The sequence below is a fragment of the Hyla sarda genome, chromosome 4 (assembly GCF_029499605.1).
Source record: "Hyla sarda isolate aHylSar1 chromosome 4, aHylSar1.hap1, whole genome shotgun sequence".
Taxonomy (NCBI): Eukaryota; Metazoa; Chordata; class Amphibia; order Anura; family Hylidae; genus Hyla; species Hyla sarda.
The window spans coordinates 150,751,269-150,774,419 of record NC_079192.1 but is presented as its reverse complement, the minus strand read 5'-3'; the positions used below and the strand labels follow the sequence as shown (position 1 = coordinate 150,774,419).

At 44.9% G+C, this 23,151-nt stretch overlaps 1 protein-coding gene across 7 annotated transcripts in view; it reads left to right on the top strand.

Annotated features, from left to right (window-relative positions):
* Positions 1 to 836: 836 nt before the first annotated feature.
* ZNF280D (zinc finger protein 280D) overlaps positions 837 to 23,151 on the top strand; it is a 181,449-nt gene continuing 159,134 nt past the window's right edge. For 3 of the 7 annotated variants that reach the window (XM_056572395.1, XM_056572389.1, XM_056572394.1), the window contains exons 1-2: positions 837 to 1,111; positions 21,659 to 21,737. The gene's annotated coding sequence lies outside the window, so the exon portion shown is untranslated. Of the gene's footprint in view, positions 1,112 to 21,658; positions 21,750 to 23,151 lie in introns of all 7 variants that reach the window. The other 4 variants (XM_056572390.1, XM_056572393.1, XM_056572391.1 and 1 more) reach the window with 3 other exon arrangements.

The window sequence follows — 23,151 nt, the reverse complement described above, 5'->3', positions numbered from 1 at the left end:
CACGTGTTACTGTTTTTATTCAATAAATGGGAATGTCTACTTATTCCACGCTGGCTACCTGCTTGTCTTCCTGAATCTTGGTGTTGTTGTGCACCTGCCATGTCGTGGACGGGGATACACAGCTGGTGAGCTGATCTATTTTGCTTTCTACTAAAGTACAATTGGTGGTGCAAAAAATATGCCTCATATAGGTCTTTAGGTGGATAATATAAGCGTTATAACTATTAGAAGATGTGGAGGAAAAAATGTAAGTGCAAAAATAAAAAAAACTCTGAATGGGCTAAAATGGTGTTTTAGGTATGCACTAAACTTCTTTTACTATCCAGGAATAGAAAAACAAGTTCATTTGTTTTAAAATCAGCTCCTCTTCTGTCTCCAGGTTGGGTGTGGTACTACAACCTGGCTCCATTCACTTCAATGGAACTGAGCTGCAGAACCGCATGCAACCTGGAGACAGACGGGAGCGTTTTTTGAAAGAAATAAGCTCTGTTTTTCTATTCCTGGATAACCCCCTTTTAAGGGCTGTCAGCTGTTTTACTACCACAAAACAGATTCACTTTAACGTTTTTTTTTACAAACATGTTTTAAATAATTATGAGTAAAGCCTTATTTTCACTTGAGCCCCTTTCCCTCAGAATGTTCGTTCACGTCCCTGACTCACATAATGTTGAAAGTGACACAAAGTGATGTCTTCTATCATGTGATGAATTGCTGGACCCCAGCTGGGTTCTCACTCTCCCCGCTCCGTATGTATTAGACATAGTCAGCGGCCGCACCAATCAGCGTCATTGCCGGCGAGACGCTCCGCCTACAGTCTAAGCGAGCCCCGCCCAGAGATGCGTGCGTCTGACGTCACCGGAAGTACGTTTTCACTCTTTGTGGTTCCTGTACCTTCCGTTGTGTAAGTCGGGGCTTGGGCCTTGTTACCGGAGGTGTGGTAATTGTATGTTTGGAGTTTGCGGTCAGGCCGCCCGGTATGACTTCATCTAGCAGCCCGTCCGAGGGGAGGAGAGTGTCTGAGCTCCGAGTTATCGACCTCAAGTCCGAATTTAAGTGAAGGAACTTGGATGTAACCGGGGTGAAGAACGTGCTGGTGGCCCCGCTGAAGCAGGTAGGTGCTGAGGGGTGGGCGGGAGCTGGTGTGTGGTGTCCCTTATAACTGTATCTACCTCAGTGAGACGTGTATAGGTGGGTGAGGAGGTGTCCGCCCCCTTACCGTATCACTTACTGCAAACAGTGCCCTGATACACGGAAAGTTGGTCTGTCAAAGAAGTGACATGTCATTACTTTTGATGAGGAGTCTTCCCGAAGCTCCAGTTGATATCTATGGTGGTTTCAGGGCAACTTGGAGGCGACTGCGGCACAGTGCTGCACATGCCCCTGTATCTGTGGCACATAGGTCCTCTGTTCTGGTGACCCCAGTGCAGCATGTATACAGCATTGTATTAGGAGTAACACTGAGTAACCGGATATTAAGTTTGAATATTTTACACAGCTGTTTTTTCACCTTCATTTTGCTGGATTCAAAAATGCTGCATACTGCTCAAATTGATCCTGCCATAAAAAGTGTACTTTAATAAACATGAGTGCAGAATGAACAGGGTCGTCTTATAGAATTGGGGTAAATATAATGGAAACTGCATAAAACAGCCGACTCTGCTTCCTGACCACCTCCAGCTGCCACAAGAAGACTGAAGAAGATTGCGTTAGCCATCAATTTTGAGAGAGGTGGGACCTGCACCTGTCTTTGGTGTATTTGGTAAAATACCCCTTTTTAAAGTTGGCCTGTCAGCAGGGCAGTAAATAAGCACTTGACTAGATAAAGCTTCTCACTTGGATTCCAGGTGTAACTTTTTTTTTTTTTTTTTAAATCCACTTAATCATCGTGGTATAATTTTTTTTTTATTAAAATGAATCTTAAGTGCTCAGGTGGTGTTCCTCGGCATGGCAAGATCCCTGGTATCTTGAAACAATGTACTCTTTATATAGTGGCTGTCAAAGAGTAGGCACATGTAAGTAGTCCAAGGTGGCGGTGATAAAGAATGTGCTGAATGTACCTTAATTTTTGACATCCGGGTGCAGGAGGTCTAATGAAACAGGTATTTTCGGAAGCTTTTTATTTATTATTTTTTTTTTATTTATTATACACCCCCTTTAAAGAGAACTTTTGACATGTTATATAGACATTTTAAAAGTATTGATCGATTGGGGTCTAGGAGTGGAGAAACACTCGCCTTCCCTATTCTCCTTTTTTTTTTTTTTTTTCTTTGTTGGAAGAGACAGAATACCTAGACTTTCTATACAATCTATCTCCTGGTGTCTTGCTTTGGTCCCTGGTCTGATCTTCTTTCTGCTTCTGGGGATAGACATGTGACTGCAGTAATGTCCGTCCTCGGCCGATGATAAACTGGTAAAGCTGCTTTCACACTATGAGCATTCATCCGTTATTAAACGTCCGTTTTCTGTGTGAAAACGGATGAAATAACGGGTGCTAACAGATCAATAAATATTCATCCGCTTAGACCCGTTATAACATCCTTCATGTATGGCCGTAACACCTCTGCCTACAGACTCCCACAGCCGGGACTACTACTACTCCCATCATGGAACAAACTTCTGTGTATGATGGGAGTAGTAATTCCCTGGCTGTGGGAGTCTGCAGACAGCTGTGGAGGCTACATTAGTGTTTGTACTATTACCCCCATCATGGAACAGTCTGTTCCATGATGGGGGTTGTAGTACAGGGGCAGAGGGATTGATCGCACCGGGTTTCTCTTCTGAGACCAGAAGTTATTAAGCAGGGGAGTGGGCGGCATGCTCCCCAACCTTGCGATTTATCGTGTGTTTTAACTTTCATTTTTGAATCCCCCGCCATTAAGGCGAGCACTGTGGGGGGCAAGATATATAGTGCTGCGGGGGGGGGGGGCAGACATATAGCCTATATATCTAGCCCCCCAGCACATTTATAATATGCCCCCTGCAGCGCATTAATAAATGTATACCCCCCCGCCTGTGCACTAATAAATGTATACCCCTCCGCAGCGCATGTATAATGTGCCCTTGCAGCGCTTCTAGCTACATATGCTGGATCTGCGCTTTGAATGAAAAGTATTTCTATCAGCAGCATTGGGCCGTCCGATGCTGCTGCTAGAATACTTTTCAATAATAGCGTAGCGGTGACAAATGTATATAGATGGCTGCACTGCGAGGGCACGTTATACATGCGCCGGTGGGGGGGTACATATTAATGCGCCGGCGGGGGGTGTATATATGTGTATGTGTGTATATCTATATATATATATATATATATATATATATATAATATGCAGACCAAGTGAGGCTGCTCACCACTCTCGCGTTTACTGCACGATCTCGTGCTACGGACACCGGTACCGCTCCCGGCTTAGTAGAAGTCACACAAGAAAAACGTCCGGCACTCGGGAAGATGCAGGTAAAACTTGTCAATGGCTTTATTCTCACGCTTAAGGCAGGACACAATCTGACGCGTTTCGCACACTCAGGTGCTTAGTCGTAGATAGACATACACTCAATAATACGGGTTAAAATACACATGAGTTTGGTCACATGACCACATGAATCTTAATTAAAAACAGTTGGTTACAAAACATGGCATTGGGAATCATGATCACATTTAGTCATTCGGAGAAAGTTCACACAAGGGTGCAAATGCTGCAGTTTTTATTTTAATTTTAATTTCAATCTCGAATAGTCTAAAAACTAGTTATTAAATACTACTCCTCCTAAATATTCCATCATCAAGAATATTCGTGTTCATTTGGAGTACGTATTTACCAAACTAAATAGTTTGAACTATACCTATAAATCAAGATATTTGTGTAGATTAATAACCGCATAGTATGCATCTCCCAGTGCGAACACCCCCCTATATATATTTTTACGACACTCCAAAATTTTTTTTAAATATATAAGAAACGAGGGGTATATATTGGACCGAGAACTAAACACACGCGGTTGGCAATAAATTGTATACATCAGATATATTCTCTTATTCTATTTATGCACACGTTAACATTAAATCCAATCTTTTATTTAACCCTTGCGGGTATCTTGTTCCCAAAAGGAACATCCAATGTGCCTCTCTATTGTATAGTTTCTTTCTGAGATCGCCTCCCCTGGGTCCTAAGGTGACTTTTTCCACTCCCAATGCTCGTAAATGGGTGGTATCCCCTGAATGGGACTCTCTAAAGTGACGTGACAGCATGGAGATGCTTGTTAAGGTACTTTTAGCATCCGTAATATGTTTCCTAAACCTCATTTTTAATGAATTCCCCGAGCATCCTACATACTGCAAATTGCAAACTATACATGTTGCTACGTATATAATGAATTTAGTGTTACAATTAATATACTGGTGTATGTTATGTGTCCTACTTGTTGTGCAAGACGTTACAGTATTCAAATTTACCATGTGTGTACACGTGATGCATCTGGTATGACCGCATTTGCGATTACTTATGTTCCTCAACCAGTCCCGGTCCTTTGCACTTTCCCTTTGACTAATAAATAAACTAGGTGAGACTCTGGTTCCAATAGTGGGGCCTCTCCTGGACACAATGGAAATACCTTCTGATAATGTCTCTTAATATTGGATCTGTTTCTAATACCGGAATATATCTGTTTATTTTCTTAATCTGTCCAAATTGGGTACTGTATGATGTCACGAAAAATGGTGGTTTATCCTTATTCATATTTTTGTTTTCATTTTTGTTTTTATTTTTGGCTATTTTTCCTCCAGCCTTGTGTAAGTCCCTTCTATTTTGATGTCTTCTGGAATAGGATACTAGTTCCTCGCACTCCACGTACTACGTACTCCTACGTACTCCAAATGAACACGAATATTCTTGATGATGGAATATTTAGGAGTAGTATTTAATAACTAGTTTTTAGACTATTCGAGATTGAAATTAAAATAAAAACCACAGTATTTGCACCCTTGTGTGAACTTTCTCCGAATGACTAAATGTGATCATGATTCCCAATGCCATGTTTTGTAACCAACTGTTTTTAATTAAGATTCATGTGGTCATGTGACCAAACTCATGTGTATTTTAACCCGTATTATTGAGTGTATGTCTATCTACGACTAAGCACCTGAGTGTGCGAAACGCGTCAGTTGTGTCCTGCCTTTAGCGTGTGAATAAAGCCATTGACAAGTTTTACCTGCATCTTCCCGAGTGCCGGACGTTTTTCTTGTGTGATTATATATATATATATATATATATATATAATGCTGCAGGGAGCATATTATAAATGCGGTTGGGGGCTAGATATATAGGCTATATGTCTGCCCGAACCCCCCAACCCCGCAGCGCTATATATCTTGCTCCCACAGTGCTTTTTATATACATATGGCCCCCTGCTACTCACAATGTTGTTTTTTAAATCTCTCGCTGAGAGCCCTGAATGGCTCCTCAGTACTGGCCACTCAGGGCTCCCCGCGGGGGATTCATAAATGAAAGTTATAACACACCATACATCGCAGGGTTATGGACCATGCCGTCCTGCTTAATAACTTCTGATGGCATGGGGTCTCAGAAGTGAAACCCAGTGCGATCAATCCCTCAGCCCCTGTACTACAACCCCTATCATGGAACATACTCTGCTCCATGATGGGGGCAGTAGTACAAACACTAATGTAGCCTCCCCAGCTGTCTGCAGACTCCCGCAGCTAGGAAATTACTACTCCCATCATGGAAACAATTGTTCCATGATGGGAGTAGTAGTCCTTCAGCTGTGCAGGAGTCTGCTGATGTCACCTCTTCTGAGCATGCTCAGAAGTAATAATGGATATTATAAACCAGGTGCAAACGGATGACATAAAGGCTCATCCGTCAGCCATAGACTTCAATGTTAAAAATAACGGCAGTTAATTTACCCGTTTCTTGTGACGGGCTATAACGGGTCATAACGGGTAATAAAAAAATCCCATAGACTTGAATGGGATTGTTGAACAGCCGTTTAGCATGGGTTTTCTGACGGACGTTTGTAACGGATTAATTTTTATAGTGTGAAAGCAGCCTAACTAATTGGGCCTGAACACCAGTGAAATGGCCAGCTATTATTCACGATCACAGGAGTGGACAACATGTCAAAAGTTTATTTTAATGACACTTTTATAGCATCATTTTATAGATGACAGATGTTATTAGAGATTGGCTGTGCTTGCTGATATATAGTGTTTTACAGAATGTTTATATTATACTGCTGTTAGGGATGTCCCGATACAGAGTACGAGTACCAATACCTTAATTCTAGTACTCACCGATACCAAGTACGAGTACTTATATTTTGAAGGGAATCTGACACCAGGGTGACCTGGTCTCTGGCGCTGCTTACTCTGCTTATACGTGGTTCCTTGTTGTGTACAATGGAGGCGGCTGCTGTAGTATGAGCCAAGATTTCTCTCTTCTCCGTTGGACAGAACAGGAAATTAGCATTGGCGTCGAGACGGGTGTCTCCGGAGCGATTGCGCTGATGTTCACATAGTGAGCAGCGGTAGATACCGGGTCACCTGCACTACCTAACTATAAATTCAAGTTAGTGCAGGTGACTCTGCTGTAAGATTGCCTTCAATAGTAGGTAGTAGCCCCTTGTAGGTAGTATAGATAGTTGCAGACATTAGTAACAGCCCCCCCCCCCTTGTAAACAGTGCACCCTTTCTAGACAGCGCCCCCACGGTAGTTGCTCCCCTGCGGTTGCCGCTCCGCTGCCTCGTTCTCCCGTCAGCATCATGGCATCCTATGGAGGATCATGTGACACATACGTCACTCTGCTTCCTCCATAGCGTTGCGCTGGGCGCAGTGGAGGAGGTGGAGTGATGTGTGTGTCACATGATCCTCCATAGGATGCCATGATGCGGATGGCAGAACGGGGCAGCGGAGTGGGGCATTTGACAGCTGTACTGCAGCAGGTATCTGCCTTGGTATCGGGGACATTAATCGAGTCCCCGATACCATGCAAATGCCGGGTATCTGCCCCAATACCGATACTAGTATCGGGACATCCCGGGAGTGTGGAAATTTGATAAAAACTACTTGTCCACGGGACTAAAATGGAGCAAAATCTACTTGTCCCTCATGACGATCCACTTGTCCGGGCCAATTTTCGCTTTTACGCTCTGATTTTTTCCTCCTCGCCCTATAATAGCCATAACTACCTACTATAATGATACCTTTTTTTAATTTTGCAATAACATATTCTCTGGACCAATATAAATATATATATATATATATATATATATATATATATATATATATATATATATTCAAAAACAATGCAGCACTACTTCACCATTAGATGCCCGGTGCCAGTTCCCTGACTCGATCAAAGTCCATGTAATAGAAAACAATGGCGCAGCACTCCAAAATTGCAAAAAAGTGTAAAAATGTATTCCTTCATGTCAAAATTCAAAGCGACGTTTCAGCTCCCCACTGGAGCTTTTTTCAAGCATGGTGATACAATGAACTATGGGGTTTCTTATACCCCGTGCAATCAATACATTCATCAAACAATTAATAGTGCAAATATATATAACTCGTGAACAATACATAAATACAGTGAGTACAAAGTTATAAGAGTACATAAGTACATAAAAAAGTGCATAATACCCGTTTTATGGGAGGTTAAAAACAATGAGGCTTGAAACTGTACTGCTCCATATTAACAAGCAATTAAATATACAGCTGTATAACATACATAATTACAATATGCATAGAAAAAACAGGAAAGATAGCTCACCCGCTCTGTGTTTGAAGATGTCGCTGTTAGCTTGTATACAAATGCACTGCGCCTGCGTGCAATCACTAAAACACACAGTATTCTAGGGCTTCCGGGACCTGTGATGTGTCATGTGATCAGACATCACATGATCGCTCCTCTGAGCCCAGCGATCAGTGTAACGCCGGCCACAACACTCACATGCAGCCAATAGGTTTGTAGCTCTATATCTCCCACACTGTTTATTTAGTTTCTATGGTAACCTAGACCATGTGAGCGTTGTGGCCGGCGTTACACTGTGATCGCTGGGCTCAGAGGAGCGATCATGTGATGTCTGATCACATGACACATCACAGGTCCCGGAAGTCCTAGAATACAGTTTTTTAGTGATTGCACGCAGGCGCAGTGCATTTGTATACAAGCTAATGGCGCCATCTTCAAACACAGAGCGGGTGAGCTATCTATCCTGTTTTTTTCTATGCATATTGTAATTATGTATGTTATACAGCTGTATATTTAATTGCTTGTTAATATGGAGCAGTACAGTTTCAAGCCTCATTGTTTTTAACCTCCCATAAAACGGGTATTATGCACTTTTTTATGTACTTATGTACTCTTATAACTTTGTACTCACTGTATTTATGTATTGTTCACGAGTTATATATATTTGCACTATTAATTGTTTGAATGTATTGATTGCACGGGGTATAAGAAACCCCATAGTTCATTGTATCACCATGCTTGAAAAAAGCTCCAGTGGGGAGCTGAAACGTCGCTTTGAATTTTGACATGAAGGAATACATTTTTACACTTTTTTGCAATTTTGGAGTGCTGCGCCATTGTTTTCTATGTACCGTATATACTCGAGTATAAGCCGACCCGAGTATAAGCCGAGACCCCTAATTTCAACCCAAAATCCCAGGAAAAGTTATTGACTCGAGTATAAGCCTAGGGTGGGAAATACCTCACCCCCCCCCCCTGTCATCATCCAGACCCGTCATTAACATCCTCATCATCATCCCCTTGTCATCATCCCACACATCCCCCCTTCATCATCCCCTTATCATCCCACACATCCCCCCTTCATCATCCCCTTATCATCCCACACATCCCCCCCTTCATCATCCCCTTATCATCCCACACATCCCCCCCTTCATCATCATCCCACACATCCCCCCCTTCATCATCATCCCACACATCCCCCCTTATCATCCCCTTATCATCCCACACATCCCCCCTTCATCATCCCCTTATCATCCCACACCCCCCCCTTCATCATCCCCACCCCCCTTCATCATCCCCACACCCCCCCTTCATCATCCTCTTCTCATCATTCGCCCTCAGTGGTCTTCAACCTGCGGACCTCCAGAGGTTTCAAAACTACAACTCCCAGCAAGCCCGGGCAGCCATCGGCTGTCCGGGCTTGCTGGGAGTTGTAGTTTTGAAACCTCCGGAGGTCCGCAGGTTGAAGACCACTGCGGCCTTCAACATCATCCAGCCCCCCTCTCACCCCCTTTAGTTCTGAGTACTCACCTCCGCTCGGCGCTGGTCCGGTCCTGCAGGGCTGTCCGGTGGGGAGGTGGTCCGGGCTGCTATCTTCACCGTGGGCGCCTCTTCTCCGCGCTTCCGGCCCGGAATAGAGGCGTTGCCTTGACAATGACGCAGAAGTACGTTGGCAATGAACGCACCTCTGCGTCGTTGTCACGGCAACGTGACTATTCTGAGGCCGGGCCCGAAGCGCTTAGAAGAGGCCTCCCCGGTGAAGATAGCAGCCCGGAACCAGTATCCCACCGGACGACCTCCTCACCGGACAGTCCTGCAGGACCGGACCAGCGCCGAGCGGAGGTGAGTACTCAGAACTAAAGGGGGTGAGAGGGGGCTGGATGATGTTGAAGGCCGCAGTGGTCTTCAACCTGCGGACCTCCGGAGGTTTCAAAACTACAACTCCCAGCAAGCCCGGACAGCCGATGGCTGGCCGGGCTTGCTGGGAGTTGTAGTTTTGAAACCTCTGGAGGTCCGCAGGTTGAAGACCACTGCGGGTGGGGGAGTTCACTCGAGTATAAGCCGAGGGGGGTGTTTTCATCACGAAAAATCGTGCTGAAAAACTCGGCCTATACTCGAGTATATACGGTATATGTATATGTATATGTATATGTGTGTATATATATATATATATATATATATATATATATATATATATATATAGTGAAATAGTAGAAGATAATTTTGCATATTTGGGAGGTTTTTTCTTTTCTACGCCATTTACATTGTGGTTGAGATAACATGTTATTTTGATACTTTAGGTCGCCTGATTACAGCAATACCAGATTTCTATAGTTTACGTCATGTTTTACTAATTTAAAAAAATCTGAACTTTTTCACATTTTTTTTTTATTGCCATTTTTCTTGACCCCTGTAGCTTTTTTTTCCCCCGCATACCAGGCTGCATGAGGGTAAAATTTTTTGCGCCATAATCTGTGTTTTGTATCGGTACCATTTTGGTATTGATCTGACTTTTTAATTGCTTTTTAACTTTTTTTCTGGGGATATTATAAAAATTGCAATTCTGTGGGTTGGTATTTATTTATTTTTTTACATTTACCGTATGGGATACATAATGTTATATTTTAATAGGTCGTACATTTACGCACGAAGCGATGCCAAATATGTTTATTTTTATTATGTTTGCATGTTTTTATATAGGAAAAGGGGTTGATTTGAACTTTTAACATAAAAGGGGTTAATCTGTGTCTTTTAAAGTTTTATTAAAACTTTTATTTTTATTTTATTTACACTTTGACTTTTAGGATGAATCATTAGATTCCTCATACAGATGAATAGAGTTCTATTGAACTCAATTAATCTGTGTTCTCTGCGATCCATTGATCCAGCCAGGATCTATCAATGACAGAGCCATGGGACAGCATAGAACAGAGGTAAGCCCTCCTGCTACCTCTATGGTGGATCGACCCCCCCCCACCCCCACCCCTGCAATCACTTTTCAGGGGGCGATCCACCCCACTAGCCCACCACGGAGCGTTCACAGGTCACTTTAGATGCCTCTGTCGGCTTTGACAGCGGCGATCTAAAGGGTTAATAGCCGCATGCTGGCTATTAGCGAAGGCCCTGGCTACTGAAAACAGCCGGGGCCGCAGAGTACAGAGCGGGCAGGAGTCCGGAGCCCACTCCATACAGATTGCTGAGCGCCGCATGCTGGCTATTAGCGGCGGTGTGAGATGGAAACTTGCGTTTGCTCCTCCCCTCAGCTCTCCGAAGCTAGAGCTGTGTGGAGCAAAGGCAGAGGACGCAGGTCTGCATGGGGAGAAAGAAGGCAGAGCAGGGGAGATAGGACGTACACAGCTTCTCATCTCCTTGCTCTGCATTCGGAGGACGCAAGTTTCCACAGCTGGGGGCTGCAGAGTATGGAGCGGGCATGAGTCGGGAGCCCACTCCAAACAGACTGCAGAGCGCCGTAGCGTCGGGCGATAGGAATTCCACATCCCTGCATCCCTAACTGCTGTATTGAAATTTTTTTGTCGTATTTATGGACTTGTGTCATAAACTGGTTGTGCTGGTATATTGCCTGATCTTTATGCATTTGCAAAGAAAAATGCTGAAAGTTCTATCATAGTTAATATGTATAAACTTTTGTGAAAATGATGAGAAGCTGTGTATAGGAAGTGATGCAGTTACCCATAGGAACTAATGTGATTGCTTTATATTAAAATCTGATCTGGTTATGGGCTACTGCAGCACTCATTTATCTACAAGGTTTTGATAAATCTCTTCCATTGACCTTTAAACCACAATCTTCTCCACAAAGACCATAACCGCCAAGCCCTGGCCATGTTGCACTAAACAATATCAACCTGTTCGACCAATTTTCTTTTCTTAATGTAATTGAATTTCCAGTGAAAACATCCTACCCATGTTAACATTGAAACTGATCAAGACAAAGTATGAGCTCCCTTGAAGCAATGTACAGGGAGTGGAGAGGTGGGGGACCAAAACCTGCTTAGCTACAAATCCGCCAGGAGCAGCATCACTATTGTGTTCACACTGCTGTCAGGCTCCGTTATGTGGTGCTCTGTCGGCAGTTCGGTCAAGTTTAGCAGAGAAAAAAATAGTGCAAGCAAAAATTACCGTATCACCGATGGACCCCATGCAAGTTAATAGTCTGTCGGGACCTGGCAGTAGCCGTTTGCATCCGACCTGTTTCAGGGTCTGTTCAAATCAAGAAAGAAAATGGTTGGATGCAAGCCAAATTAATGTTCCTGGAAGCTGTCGAGGCTTCTGCTTTGTGTGCTGCAGCATGTCTTGGTAAAAAAAAAAATGATTTTTATATATTTTTTTTCTTTTGTGATTGACACTGATTTTGTATTGCAGCCTGTGAAAACCAGGTGAGATCAGCTTCCCATTGTTTTTAATGTGAGTCCAAGCTGTAGTACACTGGACTGCTGCACACATTTTTTTTTATTCTGAAGAAAAGTTGCATTTCGCTTCATTGATGTGAATTCTGTCAGGTAGCCATCCCATAGGTTTCCCTGTTGAATGGTGCTAACCACTTCCAAAACATTGGGCAAATCTGGGGCAGAAATCTGAGATTCCCCCCCCCCCCCCCCACACACAGATTTCTTTATGAATTATACCCTAAGATGCTCATATGTTTAAATTAAAGGCGTTGTCTGACAATTAAATAAAATACATAAATATTTGTACATATCTAAATGCTAGAAATATGTGCTTACCATGTTTTATGGAGAAAAAAAATAGTGGGGAGGCTCAGTCCATGTCTATATCTGTGACTGCTCATTTACAATTATCAGAATCTCCCAGCCCTGTTCTGAAGTTCTCTCCCATGGTTTCTTCCCCCCCCCATCCAACTCTTCATGGGCATCTTACTTCTCAGTAGTGTATGCACAGTCTGTTTACATTGCTTCATTGCCAGCACCACGATCAAGCAGCTGCATCTTCTGTTAGCCTGTCAGTGTGATGTAATTCTGAGAATGTTGACACAGCACAGCCATGAAGAGTTTACATCTCAGATAATTGGCACTGGCATTAAAATATATATTTTTTGCATATGATACAGCAGGAAAAATAAGATATGTAATTTACTCCCTAAAAAAATAGTCTGTCACTTTTAATGGCCTTATAAATCTGTGCACTAGGGGTCTCACTTCTGGTCTAGACTGCATTCTGTCTGCTCAAAAGCACAGACTTTGGTCTCCTGCTGGACTAGCAGGAGGAAAACCTCTGAGACTGCCGTCTGGCCATAGGCAGTGAATAGCATTCGCTCTCTTCCTGTGTATAACTTTTGGTATTCAATTGGTTTAGAAATAATCTATTCCCAGAAAACCCCTTTAGAGAAGGATCACACGTAGTGGATCTGCAGCAGGTTTCCTGCAGCTGACGTTCCACTTTCAGAATTCTGCAAGTAGAAAATCCACAAGCAGAACCCATTGATTCAGTAGGTAGCAACATAATCCGCTTGCGGATTTTCAGATGAGCATATGTTAGGGAAACTAAACTGTGTGGTAAGAGTGGCTGGTGTGCTGTTTATCCTTGTCACTCTAAAGCTAGCAGAGGAAACACATCTTTTTTTCCCCAGAGTGCTTCTTTAATCACCCAACCCTACATACACTTGAAGGGGTTATCCATATTTTGAAAAAAATCTTGTAAAGTTGTAAAAGCAACAAATGTATTAAAACATAAAACCAACAGTTCAGTACTGATGCCGAGTTCAGTGTTTGGTCCTATACTGATCTTTCAAAGCTGTCTACTGTTTGTTGCCCCATACACCACCTTTTGCAGTGGATCTGGGACCATGGGGTTTTCGGTTTTTGCACTTTCGTTTTTTCCTAATCACGTTTTTTCCTATTCACCTAAAAACCATAACGCTTTCAATTTTGCACTTACAGACTCCTGAGGACTTATCTTTTTGTGCCACCAATTGTACTTTGTAATGATATCAATCATTTCACCACAAAATTTACGGCAAACACAGAAAAAAATGTTTCGGGCACAATTGAAAAAAAAAAAAAAGAAGCCATTTTGTAACTTGGGGGCTTCTGATTCTACGCAGTGTACTTCTTGGTAAAAATGACACCATATATTCTGTAGGTCCGTATGGTTACAATGATACCCAATTTATATACCGTATATACTCGAGTATAAGCCGACCCGAGTATAAGCCGAGACCCCTAATTTCAACCCAAAATCCCAGGAAAAGTTATTGACTCGAGTATAAGCCTAGGGTGGGAAATACCTCATCCCCCCCCTGTCATCATCCAGACCCGTCATTAACATCCTCATCATCCCCTTGTCATCATCCCACACATCCCCCCTTCATCATCCCCTTGTCATCATCCCACACATCCCCTTATCATCCCACACATCCCCCCTTCATCATCCCCTTGTCATCATCCCACACATCCCCTTATCATCCCACACATCCCCCCTTCATCATCCCCTTGTCATCATCCCACACATCCCCCCTTCATCATCCCCTTGTCATCATCCCACACATCCCCCCCCTTCATCATCCCCTTGTCATCATCCCACACATCCCCTTATCCCACACATCCCCCTTCATCATCCCCACACCCCCCCCCCCCCTTCATCATCCTCTTCTCATCATTCGCCCTCAGTGGTCTTCAACCTGCGGACCTCCAGAGGTTTCAAAACTACAACTCCCAGCAAGCCCGGGCAGCCATCGGCTGTCCGGGCTTGCTGGGAGTTGTAGTTTTGAAACCTCCGGAGGTCCGCAGGTTGAAGACCACTGCGGCCTTCAACATGCGGACCTCCAGAGGTTTCAAAACTACAACTCCCAGCAAGCCCGGGCAGCCATCGGCTGTCCGGGCTTGCTGGGAGTTGTAGTTTTGAAACCTCCGGAGGTCCGCAGGTTGAAGACCACTGCGGCCTTCAACATCATCCAGCCCCCTCTCACCCCCTTTAGTTCTGTACAGTACTCACCTCCGCTTGGCGCTGGTCCGGTCCTGCAGGGCTGTCCGGTAAGGAGGTGGTCCGGTGAGGAGGTGGTCCGGGCTGCTATCTTCACCGGGGGCGCCTCTTCTCCGCGCTTCCGGCCCGGAATAGAGCCGTTGCCTTAACAACGACGCATCTGCGTCGTTGTCAAGGCAACGTGACTATTCTGAGGCCGGGCCCGAAGCGCTTAGAAGAGGCCTCCCCGGTGAAGATAGCAGCCCGGACCACCTCCTCACCGGACCACCTCCTTACCGGACAGCCCTGCAGGACCGGACCAGCGCCGAGCGGAGGTGAGTACTCAGAACTAAAGGGGGTGAGAGGGGGCTGGATGATGTTGAAGGCCGCAGTGGTCTTCAACCTGCGGACCTCCGGAGGTTTCAAAACTACAACTCCCAGCAAGCCCGGACAGCCGATGGCTGCCCTGGCTTGCTGGGAGTTGTAGTTTTGAAACCTCTGGAAGTCCGCAGGTTGAAGACCACTGCGGGTGGGGGAGTTCACTCGAGTATAAGCCGAGGGGGGTGTTTTCAGCACGAAAAATCGTGCTGAAAAACTCGGCTTATACTCGAGTATATACGGTAGGTTTTATTTATTTTACTACCAAAATTAGTATGTTAAAAATTGTCCTGTTCTGACCACTATAACTTTTTTATTTTCCCCTGCGGGGGACGATCCACCCCACTGGACCACCAGGGAGCAGTTAACCCCTTAAGGACCCAGGGTTTTTCCGTTTTTTGCATTTTCGTTTTTTCCTCCTTACCGTTAGAAAATCATAACTCTTTCAATTTTGGACCTAAAAATCCATATGATGGCTTATTTTTTCTGCCACCAATTCTACTTTGTAATGACATCAGTCATTTTACCCAAAAATCTACGGCAAAATGGAAAAAAAATTGAGACAAAATTTAGAAAAAAAATGCCATTTTGTAACTTTTGGGGGCTTCCGTTTCTACGCAGCACATTTTTTTGGTAAAAATTACACCTTATCTTTATTTTGTAGGTCCATACGATTAAAATGCTACCCTACTTATATAGGTTGCATATTGTGGTACTTCTGGAAAAAATCTAAACTACATGCAGGAAAATGTATATGTTTAAAATTGTCATCTTCTGACCCCTATAACTTTTTTTTATTTTTCCGCGTATGGGGTGGTATGAGGGCTCATTTTTTGTGCCGTGATGTGAAGTTTTTAGCGGTACCATTTTTGCATTGATAGGACTTATTGATCATATTTTTTCAGGTTATAAAGTGACCAAAAATGCACTATTTTGGACTTTGGAATTTTTTGCGCGCACGCCATTGACCGTGCGGTTTAATTAACGATATATTTTTATAATTTGGACATTTCCGCACACGGCGATACCACATGTTTTTATTTACACATTTATAATTTTTTTTATGGAAAAAGGGGGCTGATTCAAACTTTTATTAGGGATGGTGTTAAATGATCTTTATTCACTTTTTTTTTTTCCCACTGTTTGCAGTGTTATAGCTCCCATAGGGACCTATAACACTGCACACACTGATCTTTTTTACATTGATCAGTGGTTTCTCATAAGAAACCACTGATCGATGATTCTGCCGCTTGACTGCTCATGCCTGGATCTCAGGCACTGAGCAGTCATTCGGCGATCGGACAGCGAGGAGGCAGGTAGGGACCCTCCGGCTGTCATGTAAGCTGTTCGGGATGCCGCGGTTTTGCCGTGGCGATCCCGAACCGCTCCCTGAGCTAACCGACATGGTTTTACTTTCACTTTAGACGCAGCGTTCAACTTTGAACGCCGCGTCTAAAGGGTTAATAGCGCACAGCACCGCAATCAGTGCTGCGCGCTATTAGCCACGGGTCCAGGCCGTTGTTAGGCCGGGCCTGACCTGCTATGACGCGGGCCACGCCGTGGCCCCGCATTATAGAACGGGAGCGGACTCATGACGTACCGGTACGTCATGGGTCCTTAAGATGTTAAAGGTACCTTTTTAGATGCTGCTATCAGCTTTGACAGCCGTAGTTGGCCGCGGCGACCGCATGTCTGCTTTTTTTTTTTTTTTTTTGCCACAAATCTATGACAGCAAGCAGGACACATAGAAGCACATAGTACAGTGTGTTCCTAAACAGGGAGACTCCAATTGTTGATGTCCGCCAACTGTATATACAGAATGAAGCACAAATAGTTAATGCAGCATTGTGGATTAACTTGTTACTTGCTGTTCTCCTGTATAGTATACATGGGTACACTATACAGCTGGCGGAGATAAGTAGTGATGCAATGCACCCTGCATATGTATATGCTATACATTACTCCTTACACTCCGTGGACCACTCCGTGCCTCTGACCCATGCAGTGGTATCCTGAAGGTAGTGAGAAAACTGTCACGGGGTACAAAAATGACTGTTTCCACACACCAGCAAAAGGGCCAGAAAAAATATGTAATCCTAGCCTCAAAGCAATAGAACAAAATACCTGTGTCCAGGACACACCACTTCTCCTGTGAGAGGCAGCTCAGGTGTACAAATAGAACTTTGCACAAAATGTATAATGTGGCTTGCACAAACATTAACCCCTTAACGACGCAGGACGTATATTTACGTCCTGCGCCGGCTCCCGCGATATGAAGCGGGATCGCGCCGCGATCCCGCATCATATCGCGTGGGTCCCGGCGCTAATCAACGGCCGGGACCCGCGGCTAATACCACACATCGCCGATCGCGGCGATGTGCGGTATTAACCCTTTAGAAGCGGCAGTCAAAGCTGACCGCCGCTTCTAAAGTGAAACTGAAAGTATCCCGGCTGCTCAGTCGGGCTGTTCGGGACGCCGCGATTTCACCGCGGCGGTCCCGAACAGCTGACCGGACACCGGGAGGGCTCTTACCTGCCTCCTCAGTGTCCGATCGACGAATGACTGCTCTGTGCCTGAGATCCAGGCAGGAGCAGTCAAGCGTCGATAATGCTGATCACAGGCGTGTTAATACACGCCTGTGATCAGGATGAGAGATCAGTGTGTGCAGTGTTATAGGTCCCTATGGGACCTATAACACTGCAAAAAAAAAAGTAAAAAAAAAGTGTTAATAAAGGTCATTTAACCCCTTCCCTAATAAAAGTTTGAATCACCCCCCTTTTCCCATAAGAAAAATAAAAGTGTAAAAAAAAATAAATAAATAAATAAACATATGTGGTATCGCCGCGTGCGTAAATGTCCGAACTATAAAAATATATCATTAATTAAGCCGTACGGTCAATGGCGTACGCGCAAAAAAAATTCCAAAGTCCAAAAAAGCGTATTTTGGTAACTTTTTATAACATAAAAAAATGAATAAAAAGTGATCAAAAAGTCAGATCAAAACAAAAATCGTACCAATAAAAACTTCAGATCACGGCGCAAAAAATTAGTCCTCATACCGCCCCGTACGTGGAAAAATAAAAAAGTTATAGGGGTCAGAAGAGGACATTTTTAAATGTATAAATTTTCCTGCATGTAGTTATGATTTTTTCCAGAAGTGCGACAAAATCAAACCTATATAAGTAGGGTATCATTTTAACCGTATGGACCTACAGAATAATGATAAGGTGTAATTTTTACCGAAATATGCACTGCGTAGAAACGGAAGCCCCCAAAAGTTACAAAATGGCGTTTTTTTTTTCGATTTTGTCGCACAATGATTTTTTTTTCCGTTTCGCCGTGCATTTTTGGGTAAAATGACTAATGTCACTGCAAAGTAGAATTGGCGACGCAAAAAATAAGCCATAATATGGATTTTTAGGTGTAAAATTGAAAGGTTATGATTTTTTAAAGGTAAGGAGGAAAAAACGAAAGTGCAAAAACGGAAAAACCCTGAGTCCTTAAGGGGTTAATAAATGTCGTCCTAGGTGTTTAGGTGGTTATTGAAGTTATCAGTGTTAAGCAGACTAAAACATCCTGCTAGTTGAAGACAATGGACAGGGGTTGCGTAAACAGTGTAGCTCACTTTCAGTGGGAGTTAAGCAAATTGCACACCTTCCTAAAGCTGGGCGGTATAAGTAAAAACGTGTGTCACAGTATTTTTGTAAGTGATGGCGGTTCCACAGTATTTAACGGTATTCCCCCACCCCCCATGTGTCCTGGGTGCCGCTTCTCTTCCAACACCTCCCCGCCCCCAATGAATTCAGCTGCGCTGTCCCCACATCATGTCACCGCAAGCGCTCCTCTGCTCATCCTCCTATCAGTTGCGGGCCGCCGGCACTAGAAATCTGTACTGTACTACAAATAACGTTTCCCAGGCTCTGGTACCGTCTTCACTGTCCTGTGCTGCGGTCCTCCTCCTGCTGTTTCCTTGGGACAGGAAAGTCAGAGCCGCCAGCGTATCATCGGCCGGGGCGGGACATCGCTGTGGCCGGTGATAGGCTGATGGCTCTGTGACGTTCCCATCCCCATCACCGCAGCGGAGGGATTGTGAGGCCGTTAACGGGGAACGTCGAAAGGTGAGTTAAAGTTTATTTTTTGTTTTTGTTTTGCAGCCCGGGCAACGTTAATTGTAGTACAGTACAGATTTCTAGCGCCAGCGGCCCGCAACTCAGGGGAGGATGAGCAGTGGAGCACTTGCAGGTGACATGATGTGGGGACCGCGCAGCTGATAATTCATTGGGGGGGGGGGGGGCGGAAGAAAAGCAGAACAGCTCTTGTGGGTCACATATGATTAGCTCCCTGATGTGTGGACAGCGCGCTGCGGCAGATAATTCACTCATTCTGGGGGGGGGGGGTAGAGGGGCTCAGCCGGTATTGCGGTATGGCCAAAAACTCATATCGTGCAGGAAAAACTTACCGTATATACTCGGCAAACACAGAAAAAAATGTTTCGGGCACAATTGAAAAAAAAAAAAAAGAAGCCATTTTGTAACTTGGGGGCTTCTGATTCTACGCAGTGTACTTCTTGGTAAAAATGACACCATATATTCTGTAGGTCCGTATGGTTACAATGATACCCAATTTATATACCGTATATACTCGAGTATAAGCCGACCCGAGTATAAGCCGAGACCCCTAATTTCAACCCAAAATCCCAGGAAAAGTTATTGACTCGAGTATAAGCCTAGGGTGGGAAATACCTCATCCCCCCCTGTCATCATCCAGACCCGTCATTAACATCCTCATCATCCCCTTGTCATCATCCCACACATCCCCCCTTCATCATCCCCTTGTCATCATCCCACACATCCCCTTATCATCCCACACATCCCCCCTTCATCATCCCCATGTCATCATCCCACACATCCCCCCTTCATCATCCCCTTGTCATCATCCCACACATCCCCTTATCCCACACATCCCCCCTTCATCATCCCCTTGTCATCATCCCACACATCCCCTTATCCCACACATCCCCCCTTCATCATCCCCTTGTCATCATCCCACACATCCCCTTGTCATCATCCCACACATCCCCCCTTCATCATCCCCTTGTCATCATCCCACACATCCCCTTATCATCCCACACATCCCCCCTTCATCATCCCCTTGTCATCATCCCACACCCCCCCCTTCATCATCCCCACCCCCCTTCATCATCCCCTTGTCATCATCCCACACATCCCCTTATCATCCCACACATCCCCCCTTCATCATCCCCTTGTAATCATCCCACACCCCCCCCCCTTCATCATCCCCACCCCCCTTCATCATCCCCACACCCCCCCCCCCTTCATCATCCTCTTCTCATCATTCGCCCTCAGTGGTCTTCAACCTGCGGACCTCCAGAGGTTTCAAAACTACAACTCCCAGCAAGCCCGGGCAGCCATCGGCTGTCCGGGCTTGCTGGGAGTTGTAGTTTTGAAACCTCCGGAGGTCCGCAGGTTGAAGACCACTGCGGCCTTCAACATGCGGACCTCCAGAGGTTTCAAAACTACAACTCCCAGCAAGCCCGGGCAGCCATCGGCTGTCCGGGCTTGCTGGGAGTTGTAGTTTTGAAACCTCCGGAGGTCCGCAGGTTGAAGACCACTGCGGCCTTCAACATCATCCAGCCCCCTCTCACCCCCTTTAGTTCTGAGTACTCACCTCCGCTCGGCGCTGGTCCGGTCCTGCAGGGCTGTCCGGTAAGGAGGTGAGGAGGTGGTCCGGGCTGCTATCTTCACCGGGGGCGCCTCTTCTCCGCGCTTCCGGCCCGGAATAGAGCCGTTGCCTAGACAACGACGCATCTGCGTCGTTGTCAAGGCAACGTGACTATTCTGAGGCCGGGCCCGAAGCGCTTAGAAGAGGCCTCCCCGGTGAAGATAGCAGCCCGGACCACCTCCTCACCGGACCACCTCCTTACCGGACAGCCCTGCAGGACCGGACCAGCGCCGAGCGGAGGTGAGTACTCAGAACTAAAGGGGGTGAGAGGGGGGCTGGATGATGTTGAAGGCCGCAGTGGTCTTCAACCTGCGGACCTCCGGAGGTTTCAAAACTACAACTCCCAGCAAGCCCGGACAGCCGATGGCTGCCCTGGCTTGCTGGGAGTTGTAGTTTTGAAACCTCTGGAGGTCCGCATGTTGAAGACCACTGCGGGTGGGGGAGTTCACTCGAGTATAAGCCGAGGGGGGTGTTTTCAGCACGAAAAATCGTGCTGAAAAACTCGGCTTATACTCGAGTATATACGGTATTTGATATTGATATGAACCGGTATACCCCCCAGCACTGCACCTTCCCTCCTTTTGCTGCCTCAGGCTTTTCCATTGTAGGGTGCAGGTGGCTGAGAAAGTGAAATCATGAAATGGGAATACGCCTTTAGTTGACACTGATACTGTTACTGTGTGAACTGACCCTTTATAGTGGTAGCTGTGAATAAAATGTAATAGGAGTGATCTTGTTTATTGTTAAATGTCTAATAACTATGCATTTAGTAACATATATTCGTATACAGTCACAAACAGCTCTATGCTCTTATTTACATACATATTTTCTTTATAGGCAATTAGAGGGGACCCTGACAATATCGAATTGAATTCTGACAGCAACACTCCCTCAAAGAAGCAAATAAAGAGCAAAGGTGTGCATCTCAGTTGAGTATATATTCCTGGTTTTACCCCCACCTGCTATATATAAGGCTGAACATACTGGATAACACAAAGCTTGTGCATTTTTAGACTCGAAAGCCAAATGTACCCACATGAGGTTTTTAGTTATAAAAGTGTGTTCCATCAGAAAGACATTTTCTGCAAAGGAGTGATTCCTGCATTCCTCTAATAGAATCTGATCAACTTTGGGTTAAAAATGTTTATACAGATGTGAAAATGCTTGGCACATAGTTAGTACTGTAACTTCCTGAAATTTTTTTCTCTCTCTATGCTAGTAACTAGGGATGTCCCGATACAATTTTTTAAGATGGAGTACGAGTTCCGATCCTTTAATTCTAGTACTCGCCAATACCAAGTACGAGTACTTATATTTTAAAGGGAATCTGACACCAGGGTGACCCAGTTTCCAGTGCTGTCTACCGTATATGTGGGTCCTTGTTGTGTGCATTGGAGGCGGCTGCTGTAATATGAGCCAAGACAGCGTTTGACAGAACAGGGAACTGGCATTGGCAGCGAGACCGATGACCAAATGGGGAGCAGCGGTAGAAACCGGGTCACCTGCAATATCTACCCATAAATTCAAGTTAGTGCAGGTGACTCTGCTGTAAGATTGTCTTTAATAGTAGGTAGTATCCCCTGGCAGACATTAGTAGCAGCCCCCTGGCAGTCATTGGCAGCAGCCCCCCCTTGTAGACAGCAGCCCCCCCTTGTAGACAGCAGCAGCCCCCCCCCTAAAAACACTACACTAACACATAATAAAGGGTAAAACACTACATATACACCCCTTTACACTGCCGCCCCCTCCCCCCAAATAAAAAAGAAAAACGTATTGTATGAGTGTTTCCAAAATGGAGCCTCCAGCTGTTGCAAAACAACTCCCAGCATTTCCGGACAGCCACTGACTGTCCAGGCATGCTAGGAGTTTATCAACAGCTGGAGGCACTGTGTTTGGGAATCACTGCTGTAGAATACCCCTATGCAATCCCGAATTTAGTCTAAAACTGCGCATGGCGCTCTCTCACTTTGGAGCCCTGTCGTATTTCAAGGAAACAGTTTAGTGCCAAATACGGGGTATTTCCGTACTCGGTAGAAATTGCACTACAAATTTTGGGGGGCTTTTTCTCCTTTTTACCCCTTATGAAAAGGAACATGCTGTTGTTGCCCTTTACTTTTTATTTTCACAAGAGGTAAAAGGAAAAATTTGTGAAACTTTCTCCTGAATACAGAAATACCCCATATGTGGGTGTAAAATGCTCTGCGGGTGTGCACAACAAGGCTCAGGAGTGAGAGCACACTATGTACATTTGAGGCCTAAATTGGTGATTTGCACAGGGGTGGCTGATTTTAAACTCAAAAAAAAAAATACCCACATGTGACCCCATTTTG